This window comes from Paroedura picta, chromosome 1 (genome assembly GCF_049243985.1).
Source record: "Paroedura picta isolate Pp20150507F chromosome 1, Ppicta_v3.0, whole genome shotgun sequence".
Lineage (NCBI taxonomy): Eukaryota > Metazoa > Chordata > Lepidosauria > Squamata > Gekkonidae > Paroedura > Paroedura picta.
The window spans coordinates 47,981,231-47,993,694 of record NC_135369.1 but is presented as its reverse complement, the minus strand read 5'-3'; the positions used below and the strand labels follow the sequence as shown (position 1 = coordinate 47,993,694).

The window sequence follows — 12,464 nt, the reverse complement described above, 5'->3', positions numbered from 1 at the left end:
AGTGAAATTTTTAATATTTTGAAACAAAGATTAGTTGTGGCTGAATGGTCCAAAATGTTTCCAACCCCCATAGCCTTTTCTTCCTTCCTTCTTTCCCATATAACAGCCAACCTTTATCTGTCCCTGTCTCCAGCTTTCCCTTCTCCCTGGCAGCCTCTAACTAGGAAAACCACCAGAGTTGGGTAGTGCTGGTGACTGGGAACCTTCAAGGACTTACAGAGAGGGATACAGCATTTTCCCTGTTCATGTTATTTCCCCTTTCTCTCCTCCTGGCAACCTCCATATTCTCTCCCCTTCCCTACATCACCATCACCATCACCATCACCATCTCCTCCTCCTCCTCCACCTCCTCCTCCTCCTCCTCCTCCTCCTCCTCCCTCAGTTATTCACCAACATAATGTGGTTTAATAAACTGAAGCTTAACTCTGCTACTGGTGGGCGGGCAGAAGGATTTATCCAAGATTTAAGGAGACACTGTGGTACATGCTTGATTACTGTTAATTAAACTGGACTAAAAGAGGAGGAAATTAGCTTTAATAGGGTTCAAAAAAGGACTAACGCAGGACCTTGTACAATTATATATACCAGGGTAGATCTCTGTAGGGGTATCCCAAAATAAAATTATGAAGAAAGAGAATGAAGCAATAATTGTAAACACAAACAACTTTATTGTATACAAAATAAAATCATCACTATCACTAAACATCAAAAAGCTGAACTTGCATGCAGCCAACACACTCCCTACCTGATTGGCCCTTCTTTGCGGTATGCCAATAGGAAGAGATCACTCTGACAAAGAGGGCCAATCAGTTCAAATTGCATTCTGTCAATAAGGGCCAATCAGTTAAAATTGTATGCAGACAACCAGGAAAAGCCTCTATCCTGGGAATGTTTACTCATGAGTGAGGGCCAATCAGTTTAAATTGCACTCTGCTAATGAGGGCCATTCATGTCAAATTGCATGCACACAGCCAGGAAAAGCCTCTACCTTGGAAATGTTTACTCATGAGTAAGTCATAGCCCTCAGTCAGGATAGTTTGGCCCCAATCAGAAGGGCCTTCAGCCCTAGTGGTTTAGCCCCAATCAGGGGTGAGCTCTCAGCCTGGAATGGCTAATAAGTAGTTAACTCTCCGACTCCAGCTTTCTACCCATTTCAGAAGTTTGCTAGGCAGAAGATGAGCTGGACTCAGAGCATGCCATGCTGCCAGTAAGTTGCCCTGGCCTCCTGGCCTCTTTCAATTTGGAGGACATGGGGAGGGCAGCTAGCCACCTTCTGGCACATCCTCTGCATGCCTGCTGGAGGGGGAACTATGGAAGGCCCAGAAACAGCTCCCTGCCAGCCCTCTGGATCACAGGTCAGCCAAGAAAAATCTCTTCCCTGGGAATGTATAAGCATGACTGAGAGCCAATCAGTTCAAATTACACTCTGCCAATGAGGGCCAATTAGTTCACACTCTGACATGAGGGCCAATCAGGTCAAATTACATGCACATAGCCAGGAAGATATAGGCTTTCCCTTTTAATATGGATACTACTTCGGTATGGCTTCAGTCTTTCCAAGACCCTCACAACAAAGCAAATTTAAGACCAATGGCAAGGAAATGGGGAAAGTGTAGACAAGGCACAGAAGCACCATGAAGCCATGGGGACATGTGGAGAGAGGGAATCACTGTTTCCCAGTAGAATCTTCTTAGGAGCACCTTCCCAGTAGAAGGTTTTTATACCCTGCTTTTCACTCCCCAAAGGAGTCTCAGAATGGCTTATAATAGTCTTCCCTTCCTCTCCCTACAACAGAAACCCTGTGAAGTAGGTGAGGCTGAGAGAGCTCTGAGAGAAACTATTCTGTGAGAAAGTCTTTTTTGACTTGCTCATTTACTGTTATGGGATTATTTTCCTTTAAAATTGGGTCTTCTGGCTAATGGCTTCTCAGAGCAATCCAAGGAGGAAGCCACTCAGGTATTTTCTACATATAGAAGTGATTGTGTGTTTAATAAGGTTTGCAGTTTGAGTAAGGAGGAATGCCTTTGTCTTCTTTCTCTCTCTGGAGAGAAACACAGCCCTCTGTCCCCATCTCAAGCAGCCCTTTCCTCCAGGGGAACTGATCTCTGCAGTCTGGAGAGGAGCTTTCATTCTGTGCATTCTCCAGCCCCCCCCCCCCCCTGGGAGCTGGCACCCCTGACCAGTGGCAGGGATGCTAGCCTCCAGCTGGGACCTGGACACTTCTGGGATTTCAGGATAGATTTCAGGTTTCTCAATGGTAAAAAAAGTTGAGAAAAGCTGACATAGAGGCAGTAATTGAGAAACCATCTATAAATTCTTTGCCAGCCAATGTTTTCATGTTTGATTATTACAACTGTTTTTGATTTACTCTGTTATTGAACTGAACTGAAAAATGTACTGACTGAAAGGTGTTCAGTTCTTTAACCAAATTTTGCTATCAATTAAACATTTTCATTAAAGTTTATGAATTATTTAATGTTTACTGTTACTAGCAATTACATCCACCCAGCATTTCTGTTTCCCACCTGTAGCCTGGAATCCCTGCACTTCTGTGGAATCCCAAGCCAGGGCTTTTCTCCAGGGGGAGTGATCTCTGTTGCCTGGAAATGACCCAACCTCTCCCATCCTGCAATATCTCTGCCACAGAGTTCCTCCCTCCCAAGCAAGCCTTTTCATATCCAGGAGCCTGGCAATGAGTTGTCATTGTAGAGTAACCCTTCCAAAACAGCCATTTTTATCTGGGGAGCTGATCTCTTTAGTGAAATTCCAGGAAATTTCCAGGCCACACCTGGAGGTTGGTAACCCTTGGTTCAGGAATGTTTCTTGAGGTTGGGCCTCAGAAGTCCAAGGGTGGCAGGAGTGGCCATGTAGCCAACCCCCAGGAACTAATTCCTTAAGTAACCACACAAATGCACACATCAACTAGAGGGCACATTTATACAAAGTAGCTGGGGAGAGGGGAATTGGGGAGTTTTAGAGAAGGGACATGTGACCTGAAATACTGGGCTTGATGTCTGGGGAGGTATAGAGACAGGTTCAGCTGAGATGCAAGGAGCAGAGCACGGAGCCAGCTAAGAAAGGAGAAAAAGCCTAAAAAGTGCAGCGTAGGTTCACAGCAAGAAACCAGAGTTTTGATCAGCAGAGATGTGGACCAGGAATCTGCAGAACAATTTTCTAGGACATGGGGTCTTTCTTTTTTGGAGAAAGTATCCCCAGGTATGTGAAGTTTTGGTTGTCCTGGATTTCAGCTGGGTTAAGATGAAACATTTGAATCTCACTGACTGGTTTAAAGTAACCTGCTGTCAGATTTTGAGGGGGAAAGTGAAGAAAATACTTTTGTTAGGCTATTGTGAACCAAATCTACATGGACACAAAGAGCATGGGTGAGGCAACATGATTAACACACTTTAATTAGGTTGAAGTAAGCCAGATCTGCATGAACACAAAAGTTTGGGTAGATCAAGATAGCTCCTGAAACAGGATGGAGGGGAAATTAATCACTTGAGTAACCTTCTTGATTGAGTAGTGGAAGGAAAAAAAGGAACAGAGCATTGGTTAATGAAATAGCAACTTCCTTGGACTGGGCAGACACCTCTTGGGTATGTTAGGATATGGGGTGATGACTCCAGTGCTGAAAAGTCTTTTGTTACTGAGAACAATATCCCACTGAGTTGGGGAGATTGCACTTAATCGGTTTCTAATTCCAGGACAACCTTCCTCTTATTTTGCAGGATTTTGCATTGTCATTCCTGTACCTAGAAACATTTGAGACTCTAAAAGTTCCAGATCCCGTTGGTACCTGTAAAAGAGGGTGTCTAGTAAAACCACTAAATTCAAAATAAGAAGGGGACCCTACTGCCCAAGGGGATCTTGGAAGAAGGGGGGGGGAATGAAGTCTTCACAGTTACATCTAGATTAGATTACTGCAATGCACTTTGTGTGTTGCTGACTTTAAAAAGTGTTATTTATTTACTAGCAGAAAAGCCCATTTGTAGAAATGGGCCTTGTAAGGGCTTCGGGCTGGCGCGGGTCAGTCGGGGAAGGGCTGAAAGTGCGGCAGGGAGGTGGCAAAAGGTGTTGTCAGGGCCAGAAGGGACAGAACGCTTTACAGCTCCAATCCCTTTACAGTTCCAGTCACTAGATTTAAGTATCCTTAGATTTGGCTGACTTGGTTAGGATTCTTGTGACCTCCCAGAAAAAGAAAGGTCCATGGGACAGGTACGAAAGCAAAGATTACTTCTTGTTTGCAGACGCTGGAACTTCTGCTGCAAGTCCTAGCACCTTCAGTCTTCCAGCTGCTAGCAATCAACCAGTTGCATGCTGCAGGCTGAGTTTTGCCATGTTGCTTCATCTTGTATTTTGCTTCTTGTTAATGTTAACAGTGAGGCAATCCTTTCCAAATAAAATAGCTCTTAGGCAATAATCCAGTGTATTTATTTTAGGGAGGGGGGCGGGATAAGCCCCACTAAACTTAGTAGGCCTTATGTCTACGGAAATGTGAACTGACCTGTAAAAATCATACAAATGGGGAAGATTAAAAAGAAAAACTCATGTAAGTACACCAGTCAGAAACCAGCTATAAATTTACAACTGTAAATTTGGGTTTGCTGCTTGGATCCATACCCAGTCCATGCCTGTATGAACCTCACCTACTTGAAAGGTAGACTTGTCTTACCTGTGGCATCAAGAAGAGTGTCATGTCTTATATATTTAGATATTTACATAGAAAGTTATGCACAAATGTTTTATTATCACTGTAATAAATAAATGTATTACTATAGTAATAGACGTTATATACTAATGTTTTAACTATAATAATTCAAATCATTTGTATATAATTTTTTTTCTTCAGGGGATCCTGAAGTATATTTTAAAAAGAAGACAGTGCTACTGATCCTGAGAGTAGACAGAGTGGACATAGCTTAACCACAGGTAACTCCAAAATATCAGACACTGAATAAGGTACTTCCAGAGCATTTGTTGTTACTTGCTGGCTCCATTTCTCATTTAATGTAGTTATGAAATTTATGCAGATATTTATGTTGCTGAGCATTTGCACAAACAAGTCCATAGATTCAGTTCATTAGCACTTCTAGTGGAAGGTACTTCCAGTTGCTCGAAAAAGAATCTGTGACTTTTATGAGTTTGCCACTAAAGGTGTAATAGGGTTGCCAGCCTTTATATGATAACCAATGGGAGAAGGAGAGAGATGGGGAGGGGGGAATAGTGTGCCAATGGTGTTATGTCACTTTCAATGAATATCTGAAAAGTGACATCTGAATCCTAGAGTGTCCCATTGGCATCACCTCACCTCCCCAACTGCAGCGGTTTTTTTCTGAGGCTTAGATCAGTGGTCCCCAACCCCCGGTGCACGGCCCGGTGCTGGGCTGCGAAGGCCTCGGCGCTGGGCCGCGGCTCCCTCTTCCTGCCCTCCCCCACAGCAAGAAGCTCGCCAGGCTGCGAGCAAATTGGCTGCTGAAGTGGCCGATCAGCTTGTGGCCCGGCAAGCTTCTTGCTTTGGGAGGGGGTGGGAAGATAAGCTTTGGTACAATCTTTCCTTAAAGGTCACATATTTGGAGAAAGGGAAGGAGCAGGTTTCTGTATGCTCCCATCTATTGTTAGTGCCACATCTGATATCATTTTCTGTCCTGCTTCCAATTTCCCCATCCTATCATAGATAGGCTGTTTTGCTTCTGTGTGTAGTGATCAGAATATCAGACTAGGATCTAGGAGACCTTGGTTCAAATTCCCCACTGCCACGGACTGAATGACCTTGGGCACTCACATACTCTCATCCTAACATATTTCATTAGGGGATATGGAAGCTCCTTTGAGTCCCCACCTGGGAGAAAGGTAGCAAACACTCAGCTACCAGGTTACAAAATCATAGCAATATACTAACTCCTACTATTAAAAACAAGCCAACAACAAGCCTGCTAAAGGTGTGGGGAGGATGACAGAGGTGAAGGGAATTGCCTTATGCAGAGAATCTGTGATCCCCAAACAATTTAGTAGCTAGCATCTTCACTTAAAAAGTCTATCAGGGTACAAGGCACAAAAACATCTGCCTAGATCAGGGAAGACAATATTGAGGATGGTAGACAGATGGTCTGACTCATTGTAAGGTCGTATCTTACATGCTCATTTGAACTAAGGCTGGCCATGGTACCCTGGATGCAGCCTCAGCCAGTATGTGCTGTGCAATGACAACAGTATCCCTATTCGAAATGCTAGACAAGACCCAGGTATTTGACAAAAGGAATATTGACTCTCAAAAGCTGATGCCCCAACCAAAATCTTGTAGGTCTCTAATGTGCTACTGGACTTGAATCTATTCTACTACAGATCAACACAGCTAACCTGTTAGAAATGTTTGCCAGAACAAAATGCCTCATGTAAGGAATATATTTGTGCAATTTGCAGACACTTCACCTTGATTGGCTGTGATCAATCCATTGCCTTCTAGCTAATGAATCACCAGGCAACAAAAATATGTGTTGTTTGTTTTCTAGTATGTAACCTTGTACTTTGTACCATGGGGCTCTATTCCATGTCTAGTTTTGCAGCTCGAGGGGTTGTCTTAATAATTCTAATGCCTGTCTTCCTTCCTGTCCTTATTTCTTTATAGAATTGTTCTCCAAAGTTCCTAAGTGGAGGCACCTGAGAAGCCCTGTAACTTTCTTCTACTCTGCTTGAAATTTTTCCCAGCAGCAAACAAACAAAGCTATCCCTCTTATGGTCCATGTGCCAGCTGCTTTTTCCAGCTTGTATACTACTTTCTGGAATGGTACCAAAGCATATATATTTACCGATTAGGCTAGAGCGACACATTTTCATCTTCAGTTGCACAGTTCAATGGGAACTGAGGTGAGTTATTAATTCATTTTGCTATTGAACTAACTGGATTAAAAAAAAACGCAACTAATTGAAATAACTTGCAACCAGTTATTCAGTCGCACAGTTGCAAGAACAACATCATGGCTATCAATAAGAAGGTGTAATTGAGATTTGCCAGCTTTGAAAAATGCCTTCCGGCTCATAATTTTTGGGGGAGGGGGGTTTAAGGAAGAAGGGTCTTGATATGCTAATGACGAAAGGGAACAGAGTGGGAGGGCAGGCGGCACATGTTAAAACCTGCACCTGAAATAATTGGAAATTGGCTTAAAGTGGAGGCGTGTAACCTGATTGATTTACCAGCTCTAGGGCACGTTGCTTCATCTTCTGTGGCAGGGTCATCTTGCAATCCCTCATGTACAGATGTAGTTGGGGAAAAACAGTCACTGGTGGGACGGAGATGACAGCTGAAAAGGTTGTTGAGGAGACTTGAACATAGACAGAGAACAATTATTTGGGAATTCCTTCATGTTTGCAATCTTCTTAAAACTCAGGGCAGAAAACCGTTCTGTGCCCTGCTCACAGTGCCTGGGGGAAGCTTGTCTGAAGAAGTTTAAAGAGAAAAGGTCAACCAGAAATGGAGGGAGGTCTTGTGCTGAAGCTATAGAGGCCTGCTTAGATAGTGTGAAATATGGCTAGCCTGACAATAGGGTTAATTACTTACTAGGCTTTTTCTTGGTTGAGAAGGTGAACAGAAGAATTGAATCTCTTTTAAAAATTCTATTTTTTTTACATATTTTGTTAAATATTAGCAGCTTATTAAGCACAATCCATGATGATATATTTAATAAGCTGCAAAAATTTAAAATATGTTTGGATTTTAAGAAGGCTGAATGCTTATCTCTTGAATCAGATGGACAGCAGACTGCCTTTTGTTCAGTGTCAAGCAGAAACTGTTTCTGCATTAAGCATATCATTCAGATTCACATTTTCAGATTAAGATTCAGATACCTTTATTGGCATAAAGAGATTCACATTTTTAAAGGAACAAGGGTTTTTTTTTGTCTATTTCTGCACTCAAATTCGCCTTTTCAGGAGTTGACACAAATTGCCCCCTCACTTGTCCCACATCAAAGAAATCTCTAGAAATCCATTTTTCACTTTAACTAACAGGGTCTAGTGGGATCTATTTTGGGAGCTGTTCAGTGCGTAAATGTATGCATTTGGTTTTTGTGGTGCTTGCCATTTTGAGAGTTTGGGCATGCCCCTTTCCGGGTTCCCACTCTCCCTCCCCCCTCCATGAGATAGGTGCTCTAGCACTTTCCTCTTCCATGTACCCTGCATCTCTTTCCCCCTCCAATAGTGCCTCATCATTCTGTATTTCCTCATCTCCCCCCTTCCCTCCAAGTATTTTTTTAAACAATAAGTTTATTGCATTACAATGCTGCAGCATTGTTATGAACAATACTGTTTGTTTGTTTTTTTGTCCCTGGAGGACTGGAGAAAGCTGTGGGCTTCTAAAGGTTGAGGAGAGAAGGTGCAGAGAAATCCACATGCACCTCCCCAGTGCTGCATGGGGCAGCTGTCAGATGGGGAGGGGTCCCCTTGCTTCCCCTCCCAAATCTGAGCCAAAGATGCAGTTGTCTCATGCAGTGTGAGCTTGGATTGGGGAGGGGAAGTAAAGGGACCTCAGTACTTTCCCTTCCCATCTGACAGCTGCCACATGCAGCATCGGAGAGGTGTATGCAGATTTCTCAGTGCCTTCCTCCCCCCCCCTGCTCCTTCAAAAGCCCCATGCCTTCTCCAGTCCTCCAGGGATGAAAAGAAAGCAGTCTTTCTTGTTACAATGTCACAGCATTGTAACACAATAATCTAATTGCTTAAAAAACATCTGTGGGGGAAAGGTGAGGTGGGTATGTGGAACGAAGGGGCACAATTAAAAGAAAGATGCAAGCAGGCACCATTTTGCACAAAAAAAAACTTTTGGAATAGGGGAAGGAGCAAATCGTTTTTGGGAGGCTGCCTCCTTCCAACCTCAGTTTGGAAAACTGGGTTAATTACAGCTTGGAAAAAAGAGGGGAGGAAAGCCCACATACAGAAACCAGAGTGCCAGCTCACATTATCCAATGAAAGTCCAAAGCAAGGCTAAAATGAGGTATATCTCCTAGTGCAGAAATGGTCAGAGTTTGTCTAATACCCTAATCCTATACTCGCTGCCTATATTTTTCTGGGCACAATTCAAAATGCTGTTTTTAAAGCCTCCCATGACCTAACACCCATATACTTGAAGTAATGACTCTTCATATGTGAACCTTCAGCTTAGGATGACCTTTTAAAGATGCCTTCTTACAGTGATGAGTTAAATTTGAGCTAAGCAAGATCAACAGCCATTGCTCCCTTCATTCATTTCTCTCTGGGATCTTTTTCATTTCGTAATTCTTTTTTTTTATTAACCAAAGGCACACACTTCTCAGAGCTGCATCCATATCCAAGCTCATATACTCCTTGCTCTTCCTGTGTTGTCTTCAGGTTGCCTTGGGATTAGGGATGAGTTCTTCACCATCAAGAATCTTTGCATAAAATTATTCTCTGTTTCACAAAGGCTTCAGCTGTACCTGAGAAATCATTGGATGGAAGCACAGCTCTGAGATTAGGAACTTGAAATTAAATAGACACAATATTTCTTAGCTGCAGAGGCATGTCCCTGTGGGAAATACAGAGCCAAAACAATAGAAACAAAGAGGTCTGAGCTGTGGAGAGCTCATCCCAGATACAACCTATTTTGTAAACTTGTGTGTTGTCCTTTGGGTGGAAAATGTATTTTCTACAGATACCTTTTTTTTCTTTGGGGGTCTTGTCAGATGGATCTAGGGGACAGCTGTGGCGAAGCATTGTGAGACCACATATATACAATCCAATTCCAGACATTAATAAAATGAAATTTGTTCCAAGGTCTGAGAGGGCTGGTCACAGCATGTGAACAGACTGAGACCTGAACAGGTGTCTAGTATTCTTCCCAAGCAGAGTTGGAATGGGCATCTCTTTGTTGCTTTTTTGCTTCTACAGGCTGTGCAATACTCTTTTGTCTCAGCAGGCTTTTTATTTCATCTCTGACCTTGTGCCTTTTTCCAGGTACAAATCACTGTGATTTATTGAGTTGGTTGGGTCCAACCCATTCTTCCTTTTTTCCCGACAATATTTTGACAAAGCATATTCCCCAGTGAGTTGTTTACTTGCAGGAGCACATTCCCAGAGTAAGAAGGTAAAACCCCTTATCTGTTTCCCTGGTCACATAATACATGGCCCATAGCTTCTAAGCAAAATTCAGTTCATGCAAGTCCTTACAGGATTGCAGAAGGATGCTGCCTGAAGGATTCCCAGAAACAACCATCTACATGCAACCCACAAAGCTTTGCACGTAGTTCCCAGTAAGTGAGCCTGGCCCAGTGGTCAGCATCACAACTGGGCCATAGTTTTCCTAGGAAGAGGCTACTAGCGGCAAGGGGAGAAAGAGGGAAAATAGAAAACAGAGGGTCAGATAAATGCTGATTGGCTGTTGTGGGAAAAAGAGAAGTTAGTAAGGAAAGGAGAGAGGCCATGAGGGCTCTCAGGAAATGGAAAGTGGGGGAGGGGAAATTAGATGCCCCCCCATAAGTCCTTATGGATTCCTCTGTGAGTGTGTGTAAGAATTAAATCTGTGGGGGGAACAAAATAGGTGAGACAGGAATGAAAACAAAACAGGAGGAGAAAAAGCAAGAGATAACATATGATTTATTTTCAAACGGAACAACAATTTGCTTCTTATGCATTTCAATGACCGCAGGGCCCCAAGGGAGGCAGAGAGACCACCCTGTCTAATTGACATCACAAACACGTCTTGAGGTAAGGTTGGCCCATGTATTTATTTTTAGGAGGCTCTGTATTTGTCACATAACACTTCTGGAGGAAGTGTTATGTAATGCATCCAGGCATTGCTTAAGATGTGCAATAATATTAATTATTACTGTTATTTATAAAGTGTCTAATGCAGTTGTTGTTGTTGTTGTTGTTAGGTGCGAAGTCGTGTCCCCATGGAAAATGATCCTCCAGGCCTTCCTGTCCTCTACCATTCCCCGGAGTCCATTTAAGCTTGCACCTACTGCTTCAGTGACTCCATCCAGCCACCTCATTCTCTGTCGTCCCCTTCTTCTTTTGCCCTCGATCGCTCCCAGCATTAGGCTCTTCTCCAGGGAGTCCTTCCTTCTCATGAGGTGGCCAAAGTATTTGAGTTTCATCTTCAGGATCTGGCCTTCTAAGGAGCAGTCAGGGCTGATCTCCTCTAGGACTGACCGGTTTGTTCGCGTTGTAGTCCAAGGGACTCGCAAGAGTCTTCTCCAGCACCAGAGTTCAAAAGCCTCAATTCTTTGACACTCGGCCTTCCTTATGGTCCAGCTTTCACAGCCATACATTGCAACTGGGGATACCATAGCCTTGACTAAACGCACTTTTATTGGCAGGGTGATGTCTCTGCTTTTTTAAAATGTCTAATGCACTAGGCACTGTTAAAAAAAATGAGCTCACCTACAGACATACAATGTTGAAAGGTAACATCAGTAGGACAAGATGAAGGAAACAAAAGGAAAGGAGAGGTCCAGAGCATGAGAGGATGTATGTTTTGAAATAGTGACACTGAAGAAATAGTCCAACAGAGGAATGGATGTGTACATGGGGGTGAGGGAGTTCCAGAGGAAATTATCAGGAAAAGAGAAGACAACTAAGAGGTGATATGATAACCATCTTCAGATACTGGAAGGGCTGTCATATAGTGGAGCAGAGTTGTTTTCTGCTGCCCCAGAAGGTTGCACCAGAACTAACGGGTTGAAATTCAAAATAATTTTGGGCTAAACACCCAGAAGAAATTCCTGACAGAGTGGTTCCTCAGTGGAACAGGCATCCTCAGAAGGTGGAGGTCCCTTCCAACTCTATAATTCTATGATTATAAATAGAAGTGATTCAAGGTTTAGCCAAGAGTACACTATTAATAAGCCAATGATAGTAAAGAGACTAATGAAGAAAATGAAGATAAAGTACATTTAATGGGACCGTGATGTGAAAATATAGCTAATATGGCATATTGATTAGCATATTGGATCACTGCTATGCTATGCCAACTTTGTAATAAATGATATTATTCTCTAAGGTACCACTGGATTTCTGTTTTATTTTGCTTGTATTATGTCCATTATTATAACAATGAAATTTAACAAAAGTTCAACAATCTGGGCCATGGCTTAGTGGAAGAGCACTTGCATGATACACAGAAGAACCTAGATTTGATCCATGGCTGTTTCCAGTTCAAAGGATCAGGTAGTAGATGATACGAAGGATGTTTACTTGTACAGCTGGTGCCAGTTTAACCTTGATGTGTTCATATGAGAAGCTAGATTGCTTAATTTCTTGCATCCATTGTGTGCGTTTCTACCCAAGGACCTCATCCAAGAGCTCAGCTTCACATTTACTCATGTGCACAGTTGGGAAATGTCACACCAATCTCAATTTCAAAGAGGCAATGTGATGTACATACCTTAACTATGAGATCCATCCTTTAATGCTGGCAAAAGTCTCACACTTGATTGAGAATTCAGGATTGG

At 42.8% G+C, this 12,464-nt stretch overlaps 1 long non-coding RNA gene across 2 annotated transcripts in view; it reads left to right on the top strand.

Moving 5' to 3' along the window:
- LOC143836514 (uncharacterized) overlaps positions 1-11,960 on the top strand; it is a 31,507-nt gene extending 19,547 nt beyond the window's left edge. For both annotated transcript variants that reach the window (XR_013230640.1, XR_013230644.1), the window contains exons 3-6: positions 4,853-4,932; positions 6,629-6,867; positions 10,658-10,716; positions 10,887-11,960. This is a non-coding gene — a long non-coding RNA (uncharacterized LOC143836514). The remainder of the gene's footprint in view (positions 1-4,852; positions 4,933-6,628; positions 6,868-10,657; positions 10,717-10,886) is intronic.
- The last annotated feature ends 504 nt before the right edge of the window (positions 11,961-12,464 follow it).